Source organism: Nyctibius grandis, chromosome 3 (assembly GCF_013368605.1).
Source record: "Nyctibius grandis isolate bNycGra1 chromosome 3, bNycGra1.pri, whole genome shotgun sequence".
Taxonomy (NCBI): domain Eukaryota; kingdom Metazoa; phylum Chordata; class Aves; order Nyctibiiformes; family Nyctibiidae; genus Nyctibius; species Nyctibius grandis.
Window position 1 is genome coordinate 40,649,383 of NC_090660.1, and position 20,291 is coordinate 40,669,673.

The window sequence follows — 20,291 nt, forward strand, 5'->3', positions numbered from 1 at the left end:
CACCTATCTATCTAGTAGATCAGTTTAGATCATTGATTTAAAACCTCAACATAAATATGTCAATAGCATATCTGGTAGTTTTCATTTGGAGAGTCTTGAAAGTCTCTTTATATTCTAGAGTTACAGCAAACTTTCTCTTTTCATTTAGAAATACCTATGGCATCTTATTCCCTTGTCCTTCAGCCTTCAGGGAGCAGTGCTCTTTTATCTGGCTTTATTGATTATATATAATTATGGTTAAATAAGAAAAATGCTTGACCAAAAGTAATATACTCATGGAAATGATACGAGTGTCACCATTATATTTACAAGGTAGTAAATATATTTATAATAGCTATATACCATATTTACCAGATAGCTAGCTAGATATCCATTATATCAACTTCTATATCTCAATTTTATAATTTTTAGGGACTTCTAAAATTATTATTTTATTGGAGACAGATCTGGTTCTGATCCCACCTCATGCTGCTAGAAATATCACATGTGCTTCTCTAGTTTCTTTGCCTTAACTTTAACCATAACATGAGGTGGGATCAGAACCAGATCTGTCTCCAATAAAAGGGAAGAATAGTCAGAAGAAGGGAAGAGTAAATTACATTGCTTGATAGCAACAGATTGTTCTTGTACATGGGCACAGTCCTCAGAACACTGGATCTCAAAAAGCAGGAGCAACTAAAGTGTTTTTTATTGTACTTCTGCAAGTATTTACAGCTGCAGTGTTAATCTTTCCGTGGATACCACCATGGAGCTACAGTGTGACAGGTTCTTGAATCCATGACTATTGCGCAGCTTTGGTGAATGGCACTGAAGCAACGTTACAGCTACATGTCTGCATCAGAACTACAAGACTTGAAAGGAAATGTAACATTCACTTTCATGTTGTCTGCAGAGACTATCAGGTCTGAGTAGAAATTGGAAAGCTGGGGGTGGTGGAAGAAGAAAGCATTTGGTATAAACAATGACTCACAAGGCTGTTGAAAAGAGAAGGGAAGGAAAAAAGATAAAAGAAGAAAAAAAGAAGCCTAAAAAGTGGAAGTTTTGGCAACTCACCAGCATAATTCATAAATATATAGTAGCAAAAGACAGTAGACCTTGGTATATCTTCTCTTTGCTACCCTAAATAATGCCTTCCCAACTTGGCAACAAGCTGTCTACTAAAACAAGAAAAAGAAAAACAAACAAAACCCTTCTTCCTTTTTGACAAATATTTAATAGCAACAACTTTTTCAAATCCAGGAAATATGCTTTGAGGGGTGCTATCAGTTCTTTTGTTTTTAAAGAGCTTTTTTTTTTTTAATTATTTCCTGATACACTAAACCCAAATATTTCAATCTCTGTCGGTCATTAAATGCAAAACTTTTAAATTTTCCTCTATGGCTCAGAAGTTACTGGCACAGAATCCAACACAGCCAAAGCCATTCTAACAACAGCATATGAACGAAAAGGTAGGTAAAAAAAACCCATAACGTTTAGCTTGAAGCCTGGTAAGAGCGTTAAAATGGAGCTCAGTAATAAAAGAGAACTCCTTTATACAATATATAACCTCTTGATGAGAGTAGGCAGAGCTGGTGGACAATGTTTCTGACAGCAGTGATGTAAGATCAAGGTCATGCCCAACCCTAGTCTCCACAGGGGTGCTTCAAATATGAAATACCAGAATTTTTTCTTCTTTGATTTAATTTTCAGCTTTTTAAGGCTTCCTTACTCCTTGCTGCAGCATCCTTCAACTGTCCATGTTACCTGTGACATTATTTAATGCCTTCCATACCAGGACATGATTGAATATGGTTTTATCCCTTGTCTGGTTAACAGTGGAAATAACATGCATCAATTTTTGGTAATATGACTAAAGCACCAGGTTTTAGTAAAGTACAAAAACATGAAGTTTTACATGAAGACACAGACATATTATCACATTTGTCCACACTACTATTTTTTTGTTCCTTTTGCTGTTCTGGCTGTTGTGTGATAAACATGACTGGAAAAGTTGCACAAATTTTGGAGCTAACTAGGTAATGTCTGTAATGCATTTCCTTCCCAGATTTAACAGAAAGGATATTAAGATTTTGTTCAAATATTAATAAAAAGATACTGACTTTTTGGAAGTAGACCATGCACACATGTATTTGATTAAAAAGAAAGATAAAAGTTGTTAGCTGAAATGTTTTATTGCTTGAAACATGCTTTAGACTAGGAAGAGATGATAATGTCCCTGGGTAGAATGAAATATTTTGAAACACAAGCCAAAATGATAGTTTTATTAATAATAATAGAGTGAATCTGGTAGAGCTTTCATATGTATGTTTATTCCTGACATATTTTTTTTTTTTTTCCAGTCTGTAAATTACACATGGGAAGATTTCTGGTAAGCATAGTTGTCATAGGGAGACCTGGTGAGGGGATGATGCTGTATGCAAGGTTTAGCAGCCAGTGGGAAATCAGCAATGAGTATGAATGGAGACTTCAGAGGACAGGTAGGGTAGTGTTCAAGGAGAGAAGAGCTGTTGAGTAGAAGGTATCAGCTGGGGCTCTGAGCTGTTGAGGTCTGGGCCAAACAACCATGAAGTCTGGGTGACAGAATTTAGAGCTTATATGGAAAGGCAGAGATGCTTTGAAATAGGAGGATCTGTAAGATAGAGCTCTAGAAGAAATATATCTTTGGCCAGGAAGAATGGGGAAAGTTGGGTTTGGAGGTCCTTGAAGTATGGAAGGGATTTTTGGCATGAAATTTTGGGGTGTCACCATTAGCCATTCTTATCCCTTAATCTCCCTTTGTAGGGGTGGTGACCCACACTCAGGCCCTTATAAGTGTTGTAGGCTTAATTGTGCCCTCTGAACCCTTAAGTTTGAGGAGATTAGCATACCTTTCAAAGTCATACAAGGGAAAATGGGTGCTTGTACTACACGTGTAGGGAGAGTACGTGGAACTTCTGTACCTCTTTCACACTAGAGAGTGAGGAATATACGAAGTGTCTGCTTTATTACTCAAAAGACGTGAATCAATAATAATGTACAACCTGTGTAACTAACCTTGTGTATTGGAAAAATACACTGCAGTGTGTAAGCAGTGACAGAACCCAATTATTTTCATAGCTAGAAAAAAGAGGACCAGAAAAGCCCAACTTCTTCCTTCAAATGACAAACTGATTTCCTATCTGTTCAAAGGCAAATGGCAAAGCCATAGTCATGCCTTGAAGTAATATGGTGTCTACACATCATTTCATGCACTATTTCTGGACAGTTAAAGACCTCCTGCTACTGGAAATACTTGTTATCACCTTTTATGTCCAAGGAGATTTCACTCCTTAGTACTGAATATGAATGCAACCCCAATACCTTGTACAACTCAACACAGCATTTCTGACACTGAAAATGATTTAGGGAAATTCTGTGCAGTGCCATGGTCAGCATCTTTTCATCTAACCAACAAAAGAAGTGAAAAGCACATCAGAGTTTCATGCATTGCACAAAAACACAGCTAGACCCTCTCTCAGTAAAATGATGGGGAGGAGGCTGATTACCATCTAGTATGTGACTAATTGGTGTGTTCTCTGAGGTGTGATAGGACATCAGATTATCAGGCATAGTATTACTTTATGTACGTACAGACTGGGGAACGAGAGGCTAAAGAGCAGCCCCGTGGAAAGGGATCTGGGGGTTCTGGTCGGCAGCAGGTTGAACATAAGCCAACAGTGTGCCCTGGCAGCCAAGAGGGCCAACCGTGTCCTGGGGTGCATCAAGCATAGAATTGTTAGCCATTCAAGGGAGGTGATTGTCCCGGTCTACTCTGCACTGGTGCAGCCTCACCTTGAGTACTGTGTGCAGTTTTGGGTGCCACACTATAAAAAGGATATGAAGATACTTGAGAGTGTCCAGAAGAGAGCCACAAAGATGGTGAAGGGTTTAGAGGAGAAGCTGTATGAGGAGTGGCTGAAGTCACTCGGTCTGTTCAACCTGGAGAAGACTGAGGGGAAACCTCATTGTGGTCTACAACTTCCTCACAAGGGAAAATGGAGGAGTAGGGGTTGACCTCTTCACCCTGGTGACCAGCGACAGAACTCGAGGGAATGGCAGGAATATATGCCAGGGGAGATTTAGGTTGGATATTAGGAAAAAGTTCTTCACCCAGAGGGTAGCAGAGCACTGGAACAGGCTCCCCAGGGAAGCAGTCATGGTGCCAAGCCTGACAACATTCAAGAAGCATTTGGACAATGCCCTCAGATACATGGCGTGAATTCTGGGGTTGTCCTATGCTGGGACTGGAGTTGGACTCCTATGTTCCTTCTGGGTCCCTTCCAACTCAGGACATTCTATGATTCTATGATTCTACTTTCTTATAAAACTACTGCATAATGCAACCAGTAGAGTGTGCCATAAAGGTTATGCTAAAGGACAGCATGATTTTAAAGTCAACCTGGTGCTCTGTGGTGAGCAGAGCTTCTACATGAATAGATTAATGCAAAATCTGGTTCTAGTACACATGCTTCCTGCAACATGCATTTAATGCACATGCAGGACTACATATGTTCCTGTATAAAGATGTAAGAAAGATGTGAAGAGACAACTGGAGACATTCTGGTCTGGAGTGGCAAAGACAGGCATTTTACACCTTCTATGAACAGGAAGCAGCACAGGTATCATACTAGTAAATACATTCAAGTGATGATAAGAAATCTTGATGAAACTATTGTTGTCTTTAAGAGAAAGCTTTAAATAAAGGACTCCAAAAACCCAGGCACGTGCCTTGACAATCAAAAGGAATTTTCATTGGCAACAATAGAAAAGAGAACAGTTGACAAGAGAAATGAATAATATTTTGGCTGTTGTGTTTTTTTTTTATTTCAATGGCAGATCAGAGAATCATTTTTACAGAGAAGTTAGGCTCGATTGAATAAATGATACAAATGATAAACTCACATGTGCATATGCTGTCACATTGCACGTAGATCAGATCCCTACTTACACTAATTAAGGCTTATACTATATTGAGTTATTATAGCATGGTCACCTCCCCACTTCCAAGTTTATGCCAGCTGAAAACCATTATAAACCAGACATGAATGTAACCCAAGACAGAGACCCCTCCAACCTCAGACTGCAATTTGGAAGTATTATATGCAAGACAATACCTGACTGTAATTCTTCATTCATATCATTTGCTGAGAGATGTTTCTGAAACTGAAAGGTAAACACTCCCTTACTGACCTTTGACAAGTAAGGTGTTGGGATATGAGGGGAAAAATAACGAGGCTTTTATTAGAGATGCTAGAGTTCTTAAAGGTTAAGTGGACTGCTACTTACTTAGGTAAACTAAGGGAGTACACTGATCAGCAATACTGGTGATAATAGAGCTTACAGCACTCAGTCTTTAAGGAAGAAGAGTTTTTCAGGCAAAATGTCAAGTGAAAAGTTGGTACTCAGTAGCTCAAGGATGATGTGCTCAATCTGCACAGTAGTTAACAAAAAGCCAGGTGTCTTTAGTAAAAGAGTAATAGGAAGGAAGGAGGGGCTGGTGGGAAGGGTGACTAATGGAACATAATTGTGTAAGGATATTGGATATGGATTTTGTTCACTCTACACAGCAACTAAGGATATTTTCATATGTGTTTGAAAAACTTTCCTAGAGGATAAATGTCTGCTCCTCAGGATTTAAAAGAAAATATGGCTGTACAAAAACAAATTTGCACAGCTGGTGAAACCAATAAAAATCCTGTTTCTGTGGAGAAGCAAAATCCTCCATCACCTAGTTTCTTACCTCGCCCACTTTGCTGTAAGAGAAAGATACATAATTATGTGGCTGCTTGTTCATACAGTTGTGGTAAATTATATGCCTTTACTTTTATTCTATATAAGAGAGTGCTACTTGTCAGTTATTATAGGCAGGATTGTAGCACCACATCATTAGTAATATTAAAATTAATATTATCAGTAATTTTCATTATCAGTCCCCATTATAAGTCCTTGTTATTCAGTTGCTTATAACTTCACACAGCTTCAGTCCTTTGGGTGGAAATTTCTCCATATTTTACATCAGCCTTAGGCTAAGATTTTTTATTTTTGCATTTTATTTTAATTTCAAACAAAGTGGTTGAGCAACACATTATTTTTGTCCTGTTTCTTTAAACAGCAGCCCCCTCCTTTCCATCATAGACTTGAAATATGGGTCAGGGATGTGTTTTTTGCTGGCCCCTTCAAAATCTGTTGAAATTTGGCCAAAAAATAAACATTTTCAATGTATGCTCAGCCAAATTCCTTCATATTAAAAAGCTAAATTTCAAGACTCTTCTTCCCAGAGCATGCGCAATCCTTTCCCAGTGTCTACTGCTAGTTGAACTGTATGTGGTCTCTTTCACAGAAGGTGAGTCAATATCCTGGATCCTATCACTGGTCAGAGACTCTTCCCTTTTACTTGCTGCCTTGTGCAAGGCAAGGGGAAGGTAGAAACCAATGCCAGACTTAAGGTCGAGTTGTCCTGTGTTTTCTCTGTTGTAAGTGTCCTTAAGCTACCACTCAAACAACCTGGAGAAAGGAGGGATTCAAAAGACAGACCTGGGGAAAGAGAAGGAGCAGAATTCGGTCACCAAGTCTTGTGAGAGGGTATCTGGAGTGTGAATCAGAGCCTCTGTCAAGGTGTAATAACAAGGAAAGACTTGTAATGAGGTGAGGTATGGAAATGTGACGAAGACCAGGGAAAGGAAAGGACTGGGACGAGGGGAAGCAGATTATGATTTGTTGGAAGGTGATTGGTTGTTAGCAAAACTAAAACGAGGATTAGGACAGGTTAGGAAAAGATTGGGGTAAAAGTGTTTCTGAACAGAAGCTGGGATGCAAAGACAATCATGGTTAAACAAGGAGAAAGATCAAAACATGACAGAAAGAAATGGGTAACAGAATGGAGCAAATGCATTTGAGTGCACTCTGCAGAAAGAAAAAAGGCAGCTCTATCTCCACACTCATCCCTTCTTTTACATTGTGGCAGATATTCATAAATCGAATCTAATGTAACTTGGCTGTGAACAAAATTCTTGGTTGTTAATGTATCAGATTTTTTGCTTACTTTTAAAAATAAAAAACTATAGAGCTGCATATAGCTGAAAAAAAGGTTAAAAGAATGCAATTAAATATGCAGTGATAAACATTCATGTGATAGGAAATAATAGATAACATTTTCAATATGACATTAGCCTGAGTGATTGAGTTAATGATTTCCAGCTTAGTATTTAATGAACTGATGGGTTTCTTCTTTTTTTTTTCCTCTTTTTTTTTCTTTTTGTGTGAGATTAGCCTGACCTGAATATGAGTTAGAGCTTTCTGGTTGTAGGCAATTTCAAGTTATTGAAATTACAATTTCAATCCAAGTTTTCTGTTGTAGGTAATTTCAGTTTTGCAGGAGGTTGCTTAGATTGCCTGTATTGTTATACTAGGCTTTAGGAAGCATCAGGTGGAAGGTTCTGTGATACTGTGAAGATACTTTAAGCCACAGCTTCCTTTCCTTTTTCATCTACAGCAAGTTCTTTTTGAGGTGTTCTTTCAGTCAGTAACTCCACCACAAATTTAGTTGTCTGATCTGTTGTACAAATGCGTTTATCATGGGTGTTATATTCTTGTTTGAAGAACACTGATTGACCTCGGCTTTCTACCTATTCTGCACATTATCATCACACTGCAAGAACAGGGTAAATTCTAAATCCTATGAAGATTATTCCTTGTCTGCAGTCATTTTTGCACTCTCAGTCAAGTATTAATTGCTACATTGTACATTATGTATTTTATAATCAAATTTTTATCAGATTTTCATAAAACACTATGAAGTCTATGGAAGTCTAAGTCTATCACATCATTTACCTTTATTAATTATATTTGTTGTTCTGTCAACAAATCGTATTAGTTTGCACATGAGCTGTTTTGGATGAAATCATGGAGTGTTACTATCCTCCCATAATTCACAGATAACCAGGATAGCTGGCGTTTATTTGTTCATCCTTTTGCCCTTTTGAAAGATTGGCACACTAGATTTTTCCCACTCTTCTGAAATTTCCCCAGTATTTACTTGAGGTCAGCATTAAAGATTCAAAAGAGTCTCTTCATTGCTGTAACTGCAAGACCTCATTCCTAAATGGTAAAGGCCAGCTTAGAGTCTATGAGAATGTATTTGAAATAAGGTTTATCACTTTTCCATATGCATCTTTACCTATATATTTACATTCAATGAATTTCATCTACCATTTTATTGCCCAATCCCTGAAGGCACAATACAGTTCCAGGTTAAGATGAAGAAGTGTCTGCAGTATCTGAATTCCAGGAGCACTATCTGCACTTCTTCACAGTCAGCCCTTTTTTCTGCTGCCTGAAATAGCTTAGTATCATAAGGAAATGTTGACACTTTATATTCACCCTCTCTTCCTTCCAGTTATTTAGAAATACATTGAGCAGCACGAGACCCAAAAACATGGGTTTTGTTTGTGTGTGTAGAGCTCCACAAGGATCCTCTTTCTACATTGAGAATGAACTCCTAATCTCTGTTTTCAGCTGGGTAGATGAGGGGAGAGCAGTGGATGTTGTCTACCTTGACTTCAGCAAGGCTTTTGACACTGTCTCCCATAACATCCTCATAGGGAAGCTCAGGAAGTGTGGGTTAGATGAGTGGACAGTGAAGTGGACTGAGAACCGGCTGAATGGCAGAGCTCAGAGGGTTGTGATCAGCAGTGCTGAGTCTAGTTGGAGGCTTGTAGCTAGTGGTGTTCCCCAGGGGTCAGTACTGGGTCCAGTCCTGTTTGACTTATTCATCAATGACCTGGACAAAGGGGCAGAGCATACCCTCAGCAAGTTTGCTGATGACACAAAACTGGGAGGAGGGGCCGATACACCCGAAGGCTGTGCTGCCATTCAGCGAGACCTGGACAGGCTAGAGAGCTGGGCAGAGAGGAACATAATGAAGTTCAACAAAGGCAAGTGTAGGGTCCTGCACCTAGGGAGGAATAACCCCATGCACCAGTACAGGCTGGAGGCTGACCTGCTGGAAATCAGCTCTGCAGAGAAAGACCTGGCAGTTCTGCTGGACAAGAAGTTCACCATGAGCCAGCAAAGTGCCCTTGTGGCCAAGGTGGCCAGTGTATCCTGGGGTGCATTAGGAAGAGTGTGACCAGCAGGTCAAAAGAAGTTATCTTCCCCCTCTACACTGCCCTAGTGAGGCCACACCTGGAGTACTGTGTGCAGTTCTGGGTCCCCCAGTTCAAGAAAGATAAGAAACTACTGGAGAGAGTCCAGCAGAGGGCTACAAAGATAATTAGAGGACTGGAGCATCTCTCATGAGGACAGGCTGAGGGAGCTGGGTCTGTTTAGCCTGGAGAAGACTGAGGGGGGATCTTACCAATGCTTACAAATACCTTAGGGGCAGATGTCAAGAAGACGGGGCCAGACTCTTCTCAGTAGTGCCCAGCAACAAGTCAAGGGGCAACGGGCACAAACTGAAACAACTGAAACATGGGAAGTTCTATCTCAATATGAGGAAAAACTTCTTTACTTTGAGGATGACAGAGCACTGGAACAGGCTGCCCAGGGAGGTTGTGGTGGCTCCTTTTCTGGAGATATTCAAAACCTCCTGGACGCGAACCTGTGCAGCATGCTCTAGGTGAACCTGCTTTGGCAGGGGGTTGGACTAGATGATCTTCAGAGGTCCCTTCCAACCCTAACCATTCTGTGATTCTGTGATAAAGGTGAATCTTATTCATTTTCTCCTGTTTCATTTAAAGAACTTATATTGATTTGTGAGGCATTGTTTCTCTTTATAGAAGTAGTTGTATCTCCTTCCTATTATATGTTATTTATTAATATGTCCATTCATTCTATTCTCTATAATAGTTCTTGCAGAATTTTACAATACAGATGTTGGAGTTCCTGGTCTGTAGTTCCTTCAATACTCATAAGTAGCCTTTTAAAAGAAACCTGTTTTCACCATTACTTAGTTAATAAATTATTTCAAACTAAAATTGTGCATCATAATTCATAGTTCATTCTTCCACTAGTGTAGGATTCTTGGGTGGGTTCTATTTTATGCTGGTGACTTGGCACTGTTCATTTTATCTTTTTGTCTGATTAACTGTTCTAGAAAGATTTCATTTTGAAGCAGACTTTCTGATGACCCGTTATTTAGAAGAGTCGTGGCTTAGGAATTTTTCCATTTTTTTCACATCAAACACTAATAAAAATTATTTTATTTTATTTTATTTTATTTTATTTTATTTTATTTTATTTTATTGTTTAACTGTTGCATTTTTTTCCCTCAATTCTTTTTTCATATCCTGGTCACCTACCTTCTCTACAGATTCCTTGGCACATTTCTCAACTCTGAAGAGTTTGAAAAAAGCTTTATGAAAGTTATTTATACTTTTTGAAAGTTATTCCTCAAACTTTTGTTTGAACCATCATGTTGGTTTTACATTTACACTGCCAAACTTTATGATCTGTTTCCTTTTGTTTGTTTGCACTCTATCATGTGTCTTATGAGAAAGGGAAAGTGAAGGAATCTTTTCCCTTACCTGGTTTTCTGCCTTGGGTTTTTTTGGGGTGTCTTTCTTCCCCCGTTTTTCCCCTATGGGAGGAAGCAAAGAAACGAACTTGCCTTCACTACAAAGTTCTACAGTTAAGCTGGAAACTTCCCTGTTTCTGTTAGTTCCTCATGAAAATATCAAGTTCTCCAAGACCAAAGCTTAAATTGCCAGAAACAAGCAAACCTGTCACAACAGAGAGTGGCAGTGAAATGTAGTGTTTCAAAACAGCTCCTGCATAAAGAGGATGTTCAGATGGTTCAGCCTGTTCTGACTCTTCCAGAGCGACATTCATTTAGTGACAAGCAACATATGTCTGACACAGAATATGTAAGGTGTTTGTGTGCTGAGCGTCATTTGATACTCAGAAACGCTGCTAGAGATTGATACTTCTGTAGCAGTTTTCCTGTCATTAAAAAAAAACAAGAGCCAGAGATGGAGAGAGATTTAGTCAAATTTTAGCAATTTCTCTGTGTCTGTATGCGTATATCTGTGTCTGTGCATATTATTGAATTAGCATGTTCTGTCTAAATCATACACTTCACCTTTTTCTTTTTTAATTGTTAATAACATTCACCAAATTTGGAGAACTGCTTTTATGACAAGACTGGCAAAATACAACTATGAGCAGCTTTAGGCTACAAACATAATATTGTACCATTGTCACAAGCTGACAATGTTGCTTTCAACAAAGTTAGCAACACTATTGCTCAGGGTTGGAACTTGAGATTTTCTGAACTGAAAAGGATGAGGATTGACAAAGCTTGGCTTCACAAAACTCCTCAAGGCTTTGCAAGACTTCTAGGTGAGAAGTAAAACACAGTAAACTAATGACTCCATAGACTTATATTTACTAAAGGGCTGTGAGAGATCTATATGTATTCAGTCTTGTGAAGAAACATATTTTGTTAAAAAGTCTTATTTTGCTGGGTGGCTATAACTACCAGTTCTTTTCTACCCACTTGTGATGCACTGAAGTCATCACTATCATATCTTTATAAGCTCCTCAGAAGCACTTAGCAACATTTCTAATTATTTTTAAACCAAAATTTGTCAGGAAATCTTTATTGTACATTTCTTAATCATTTTAGGCAGCCAGACAATATTTGAGAGTGTGTTACCAATTCTTTCAATATCCCATGGTATTGATTGTTAGCATAAAATATTTTTTATTCATTGTTATCCATAATTTCTGTTTTCAAGATGCTTCCCTTAATTTCTGTTGCTGCTGTTCTGTTTATCATCTCCCACTCTTGCTGCTGCTGTTGCTATTCTTCTACCCTTCCTTTTTCTACACTTGTGGTGCTCTAAATCTGTCAACCAGATGTAACTTTCAGGAGTCCTGATTACAAGCAGATTTGAAAGCTCTTGTATGTTACTTCCTATTTTAAAAAGTTGACTTGGGATTTAGAAAAAGCTCCCCATTTAGTTCTTTAAATAGAAAGAAAATACTGTGACTCAATATTGGCTGCTAGTAAGCACTACTGAAACCAACTCGTGGCTGGAAACAGATTTGTGACATTGTTTGGCTTTATATATGATGATTTATTTTAATGCTATTAGAAAGTGTGTGTAGAAGAGAGTTTGTTTTCATTTTAAGCATTTCTAAAGGTGTGAAACTGTGGTGCCAGGGAAGGAGACAAGGGAAGACTGTCTGGACTTCTGAAAAAAATATCCCAGTCAGTTTCAATGACCTGTATGGTAGCTATATTTCAACTGTAGGGCTGTTCTAAGTTGTTGCATTACCCTAGGAAGTACAGTTTGTTATTACCTCCCTGATAGAATGAATCATAGAATCATAGAATGGTTTCAGTTGGAAGGGACCTTAAAGATCATCTAGTTCCAACCCCCCTGCCACAGGCAGGGACACCTTTCCTCTAGACCAGGTTGCTAACTATGTTCACAGAGCTAACTATACTGACTAACCAAAAGCTGCATGGTAAAAATGCTGCCTCTTTCCAGTCTTTTGACTCAATAACTGTCTCATATTATATCTGCAGTGGCAACGGGAGCTTGTTCAGCTTAGCAGTCTTCTGATACATTCTGTTATGCCAATGCAACCTGTTATGATAGGCAGCATGCAAAACACCTCTTCCTTCTCTCCTCATATCCACACAAACCTGCCCATGGGTGGGCAGCACGTAGAGGCTGGGTGTACTTCTACTACATGGCAAGACACTCTCAGCTGGATACCAGTGTCTATAGACAGAGGAGAAATGGGATTTAGTCATGAGAAAAGAGACACTGAGACAAAATGAGGCATGCTTCTGAACAGAAGTCACCACAGCGTGACAGCATTTCTTGAGAGACCATCAAATAATGACAGTATTTGAACTGCAGCTTGCTAACAGAGAAGTGGGGGTCAGGAGTAGCACATGATTCGGTGGGCTTTTGAGACACACTGTGTGCATGAGGTGTGTGCACTGTGGTTGGTACCACAGAGGTGTTCCAGGAACATGTGGTGGTACTCTCATTCTCTTTGACTTCACAAAAGTGCCATGAGGTACCTCTCATCGGACCTGATGTAAAGCCCACTGAAGTCAGTTAGTGGCTAGTCTGGTTGGTTACAGCCCTGGAATCAAGTCCAGATTTTGCTGATAAAAGTCAGTAATTTCACTCTGGGAGATAACCAGTAGCAGTCATCTCTGCATTCCAATGTAATCCAGTTTGTTCAATAAAATTGTTCCTAAAAGGGAGTATTTCTTTGCCTCCAAAAGAAGTTAAGAAACAATTTTATATTAAAAGAAAAATGGTATTTTCACATTTGTGGTAAAAACAGAGGAAACAGCATTGAAAGGGGATTAAAATTATCTTTAAATTGACAGCTGTAATCTTACCTTCCCCATCATCTAGTTTCTTATGAACCATGAAACAGACGACCCTCATGTACACCACAGGAAACTTCAGATATACTTTGAACTTATTCGAAAAAAAAAATATAAAATTTGTAAAAAACAGTCCTCAGTGTTTCAGATGTTGATTATGTATTTTGGGCCAATCTGCACATGTGAGGTGTTTAGGACAATGTATCTGTCTGCCCAAAGTGATGAACATTCCCTTAAAGGTGTAGTGAAAATGACTGAGTGTGGCCTTAGCTCTTCTCTCTTACTGCTGCCTCAGAAGAAATGAGTAATTTTAGTGGCAAAACAGATCCAGAATTTTCTGAGATCAAAGACTGCAGTTTTAAGGGGCTCTTCCATCGATTGCTCAAGTTTGGGAGGATGCTTATTACAATACCCTACATATCAAGCCAAAGCTGTTTGCATTTCATATTACCGTAGCTTATGTTTTACAAAATGTAATCATTGTACAGACTCTGCAGCCTTTCCCACACCTTGAGTGTAACACAATAATCTACTGCTTCTCAGTAGATTATCCTATCTGAGGAAATGTATGTGACTGTCTAAAATTATAGCATTCCCATTCCCATTTATTTGTATATTATTTCTATTTGTATTTATTCACAGAATGGGCCAGTCCTTCATGTATTTGACAAAAAGGCACATCATGTTTGTTATGGTGTTGTCATGAAGTGGAAACCTGCAATAAAATCATTATGACAGTCACAAAATTCTTGCAGAACTGAAGTTGTAGTCAGCTGCAATCTAAAAAAAATGTATTGGTATATAATCAGTACTAGTTTTGAAACCAAAACCCAGTGAAAGTATTTCCACTGTCAATCTAGAACAGAATAAGTACTTCATTGACAAGAATGCTGTCTATTTGTGCTACACGTGAGAATGCCTATAGAGCATTTACAGCAGCAAATATTAATCATGGTTATTCTAGATATTAAAGGAAAAACTATATTTTCTCTCCATGTGGTTTTGTTTTACTGGTTTTTCTTCATGTCATATGATTGTATCTTGCAGTCTTTTGATTAATTGCTCTTGGATATTAATGGATGTTAGCTAATATTTGGTTATTAATACTCAGGGATTTAAAGGCATTACGTAGATTTATACTCAGTATTGAGAACATCAGCACCAGAACTTTGAAGTATGTATAACTGAACACAAAAAATTATGTAGACCAGTCCTATACTTATAACTAACATAAAATTCAAGGTAAATAGTTTGCATGAATTTCATTTAGAACCTAGTATAGAGTGGTTGGTTTTATTCTTTTCTCTTGCATTCTCTAAACCAGGCAACCTCACTGATATTTTATGCATGGAGCAGTTTATATCTCCCCAGCCTGCAAGAGTATTATTTCCTTCTTGAAAATAATTCTGACTGCATTCTAATCAGGAGCAGTCCTATAAGGACTCTGTTTTTCCATATGCAAAAAAACCTGCTGAACTGGTAAGTTAAATTTATTTTGAAGTCTTTTCAAGATCGGAGTTTTTACAGACTATACATTATATTTGGTGCCTAAGTAAAGATAAGTGTGTGGTTTTAAAATGTGACTTGATTAATAGCAAAAAAGGTAAACCTAGTCATTTTACAATCCATTTTGTCACTTTTGAATGGTGTCAGACAGGCCTCATGTGACTGGTTCATAATCAGCATATTTTAAAAGATAATGCAATGTTGATTCTTTCTACTTGCTTTTTGGTTTCAGAGTCTTTGGAGACACTCAAGAATTATTTTCAAGATTTTTCTGCCAGGAGAGTTAAAATATACCTTCAGCAACAGAGGTTCATGGCTCCACAAAGTGTCACTACCTGCACAATAATCAGTTTCACTTGTTTATGTCACAGGAGCATATGGTCTCCCAATGCATAATTACTGTAGTTAATGGGGAACATGCATTACACAAATTGTAAAGTTGGAAAATTACAAAGCCTATTAGAAAATCACTTCCTTTGTTGCTCATAGCACCTTGGAAGTACGGTTGTTTTGGGAAGGTTAGTTCTGTGGCCTTCTTTGGCATCTACAGTGGACTGGCAGTTATCACCCAGTGTCTCATGATGGGAACAGATACGCATTGAAGAAATTCAAGGGTTTCTCCAGTCAAATAAGAAAAGTAAATGAGTGCTTGGGGGGATATAATTCTTGCAGATCACTTTTCCATTGGCAAAGCAAAACAGTTGCTGACATAGTTAGGACTTTTCATGTGTTTGTTTACGAAATGAACTTCCGATGCATTTGTTTGAGAAGTGATAACAAACAATCAGAAATTTCCCAAAGGAATCATGTGATTTCAAAGACTAACAAATTCATCTTAGAATTTAAAAATGCCTATAAAAATTTGCCTGGAAAAGCTGAGTCTAAAAGAAAAAAATGTACAACAAACTTTAAGATTTTTATAGCAAAGAACAAGGAAACAAGGAACTGAGCATTACAAAAAGCTCAAAATAGGGTGAATGTGGGGCATTTTTATTTTGCTTCAACAATTTGCATAATAAAGGATAAACTGACTAAGTGATTTAAAACAAAAAGGGTTAGTTGAATAATTAAAAAGCACATTATAACAACCAAACTTATATGTAGCAAGATGAATAGCTCTTACATGCTATGATGGGGTGGTACATAAAATCCTCAGATAGAAGCAGAGTGAATATGAAAATAAACTGCAAAAAAGAAATCATGTTTCAAGGTTTTTTTCAGGAAGGCAGAATTACGTAACTGCATGTGTAAGTTTATATATTTTTTTTTCTTACAAAGTAATTTATATTTCTATCTAATATGTGTGCCTTAAGGGTCTAAGAAATACAAGTGGGAAAACATAATTAATGCAGAATTATAAAACCAACTGTGAAATAAATTTTCTTTATTTCCTCATGATAACTGAGGAGAAAGAAAAGCAAAGGGTACGACTGACATTCCTTGTTTAATGCAGCTTACTTAGTGACTGGCATAATGATAAGTGATGGTAATTTACCTTAAAAACCTTAATGAGTGGATCATTACTATGGAGAAATGGGAAGAAAACTTTAATCCCAGAGAGGCAGAGCTCCATGGTTGGCTGTGCAATAACCAGACAGAACTCTGAATGAGATTCCCAAGCTTCTGTTCCCTAGATAAAATTTTCTCTCACTCCACTTTTGCAAAGGTAATGAGGAGGTAATGAGGCTTGACTTGAATTTTTTCAGCACTTGATTCCCTTCATTCCCCAGCAGGTTCCCATAGGATAGAGTAAGATGTTGGATTTATATAAAAGCTGTGCTGATAGATAGGTGGAGGAGGTGAGCCATGCTATTTGGTTTTGGATTCTGTCTGTATGAGTAGGGGTTCAGATAAATTTCAAGTTCTTTCAGCACTGTCAATTCACTCTGATAGCTTCCACAGAATAAGACAATTTGACGACATGCAGACCTTGTCAGGGCTGTTGACTGTTCATTTTGTCACTTTACGGATACTAAACACTGACCTTTCTGTGCCACCTTTTCTTCCTCTTTTCGCCCCATTTTTCACTAGCTTAATACATACATCTGAGTAAATAATAAAACCCAAAAAGGTAGGCAGAAGTGTTGTATTAGATCATTAGCTTAATTTGAGCTGAAAGGTCTTTGTTGTAAGTTGGGGGTGGGAAGGGACCTGGGGACCTTTGCAAAGTATTTTGCTGGCAAGCTTGTTGAGATTTGATTGCCTTTGTTGTGATAATCTGAAATTAATTTGCACTTGAACCCATCTTTCTTCTGGGCTCAATTTAAACACGGTTATAATTATGCGCCCTGCATGAAATTGAGAACAGACACTGATATGACAAGTCTGAATTTTTTAATTCCCCAGGTACTAAAGGCTTTTTTCCCCACTTATCTCACAAGGTAATAAAACAAAATGTTCCAGTGAAGCACATGCTTAAGAGAGAGGTATTTGCCTGAGGGGAAACAGTAATAATCTGTGTATTGCTACACATTTACTCATGTATTTTCTCAGTAGGTCAATCTCTTTCTTTTAAAGTGATGTTAAACTTCTGCTAATATTGGTTGATTTGTACCTGGTACAATATAAAAAAAGTAGAAATGATATGTTTTATTCTATTTTAGCATCTCCTGATCTAAAAGGCTTTTTCTCAAACATCCATTTTGATAGATATTTAAAAAAACTCACTATTGAAGACTACCTCCTAACATCCACAATTGATCTTAGCAGTGCACCTTTCTTGTTCTCAGTATGAGCTGTAATATCCTTATCAGTATTCTTTTAGTTTTAACCCAGATTAGTGTTTTTGGTGAGGAATCTCATTAACTACAGTAAGCCCATCTTCTTTTGTGATTTCCTTTGGAATTGTAATGTACGAAAAGGCCACCAAGGTCAATGCCCTGGGCACAAATTCCTCTTTAAATCATCATTCAGCTCAGAGTAACAACATTCTCCTTAGAAATAGACTTTTTTATAGATCTGGAACAAACTGCTCAGTTACTTGGAAGTGAAAATGATCAAGAAGAGAAGTAGAAATTAAGAGCATAGGAAATTAAGTGTAGGGATCTGCAGAGTACCTATTTGTTAGAGCCGTCCATTTTCTTTTAACCAGTATAATTCTTCTTTCTGCCTCCTAAATCTGTATACTGCGCCTTTTTGAATGAAAATCAGGGCATTTTTTAGTTAAACTGCCCTACATTTTAACACAGGTTTTGAAGGTATTAATAATGCTACTGGAGTAACATCTTTTATGCTTTAGCAATAGCAGTGTGCTCTCCCCAAACTGTAGACTGCATTCAGCCAAATTTCTTGAACAAATTAAATAACTGAAAAAAATTAATCCCATGTTTTTGCCAAGTAAAGAAAGGGTACTATTTCTGCCATACTATTTTATTAGTAGCAATGTAAAAAATAAGTGCAGACAGCACAGAACACATGCTGAATATTTCACCATTCTCATTCAAATCTCTATTGCTATCACACAAAAACAAATTAAGCAAAATAATTGAATAGCACCTCATTGTGGCTGAAAGAGAGCTTGGCCTTTGCCTTTTTAAAGGACTCAATATTCATTTGAATGAAAAATTTTCTATGAAATTTTTTTGAAAGCTAAATCATTTTTAAGTAATGATGGTTTTCATATTGGCTGTAATGGAAATAAAAATGAAAATAGGTGGAGCAAAGTGAATATTAATCCTACTCTACCTTATGAAAAGAAATGTGAGCAGGCTGGCACATCTTTAAGGTAAAAGAGCAAAGCTGGAAAAGGTAATATACAGAGTAATTTTTCTACATTGACATTAATGTTGGCTGCAGTTAGGTTTACTGCAGAAATTTACTTTTTATTTTAAAACTTGTGTAGTCTTATTTTTTTCACACACCAATTTGCTGAGATGAAGGGGGAGTGGAAGTGATGTTAGATAATTTCAGTGAGAGTGTACTCTAATTGCAAATTGTGATATGAAAGTAGACACTGACACTACATAATTGTTTTGTGATGCAATATCAACATCACAAATCCATGGAGTAAGTTTCTTAGAGTGGGCCCCTATACATAAAATCTTGTTTAAAAATGTTAAATGTATCTTCTAGTGTGTTCCCTGCCTCACTGCCACTTTGTTCAGAAATAAATTTTGAAACAACAGAAACAACAAGCCAACTATAAAACTTACTAAACCACAACATACCTATTAAACTATGTAGTAGCTCAAAGAAGAAAAAAAGTCACTAGTATAGAGAAATACATAGCTCTTTATATCTTGAAACCTAGGAATCCCATGGTATCTTCAAACTGTAAGGTAAAAATATGCTTAGTGTATGGCCATCTACAAGACATCTAAAATATAGTAATAATAATATGGGATGACATGCTATGACATGAGTATGTATGATAAGAACTGTGTGGCCACACATGATGTGGTACTTTTTCACCCCTTAGTTTATGTGTTTTGCTTTCCTCTGCCACATTTTCTGGTGACTTTATCTAGTCTCGTTCAATCATGCTGTGCACATCACCATCACTTACTGACAAGCAGCCCTAGCTGAAGCATTCAGAGAAACAACCTTCCACAAACAAAGCAGGCAAGTCCTGTTTCTCTTAAGATAAAATCTGCTGATCTCATTATTGATTGTCCGCTTTCAGGGGTTTTGTTTCCTGAAAGTTTGATATGGGGCAACAGAGGTGACAAAAGATTGGCACTGCGACCTGGAAATTAAATGGTCGACTATTAGATCAACGTCAAATAGGGTGAGGCTGAAGTGTTTGGCAAAAGCATTAGATGCTGTCTTGACTTAATCTCTCTCTCCCTCTTTCTCTCTCTCCTTTATCTTGAATCTGTTTTGAACCCTCCCAGGCAATTTACTATCCTTGTCATTGATTTTTATCACCTAATGTGCCCCTACGAAGAATTACTTTTTGAATGATAAATCAGCTTTCTCATTTAAACAATTGTATGCTTCCCCTTAAGGTGAAAATAGCCACTGAAAGAAAAAAAATATAGTAAATATTAACATTAATCACTGACCAGCGAAACCCTTGTGATTTTGAAAGGAGCACCAGCTTTTCTTTTACTGTGGAGTGGATAACTGTATTAGAAATAAATGGTGAACCCTCTCTTTTATTAAACTGTAACTGTTAAGAAACAAATTACAGTTGCAAATTACAGTCAGTGAGTTGGAGGGAGAAAAGAAAAGAAAGAACTACTCAGTAAAGCAAACTTGTAATAGTCATCCGGTATTTTCTGCAAATAGGTAGCCTATAATATGCTCAGACGCACTCCTCATTTCAGAGGTGTTATGGTGTGGGTATTTAAGAGATGTTTTGAGGAAGACCACAGTGATATTGAGTAATAGACTAACCTTTTCTAATAATCCTTCTTCATCCTCCATCTTTCTGTATCACTTTTTCCCCACATGTGCTCTATAATTATCT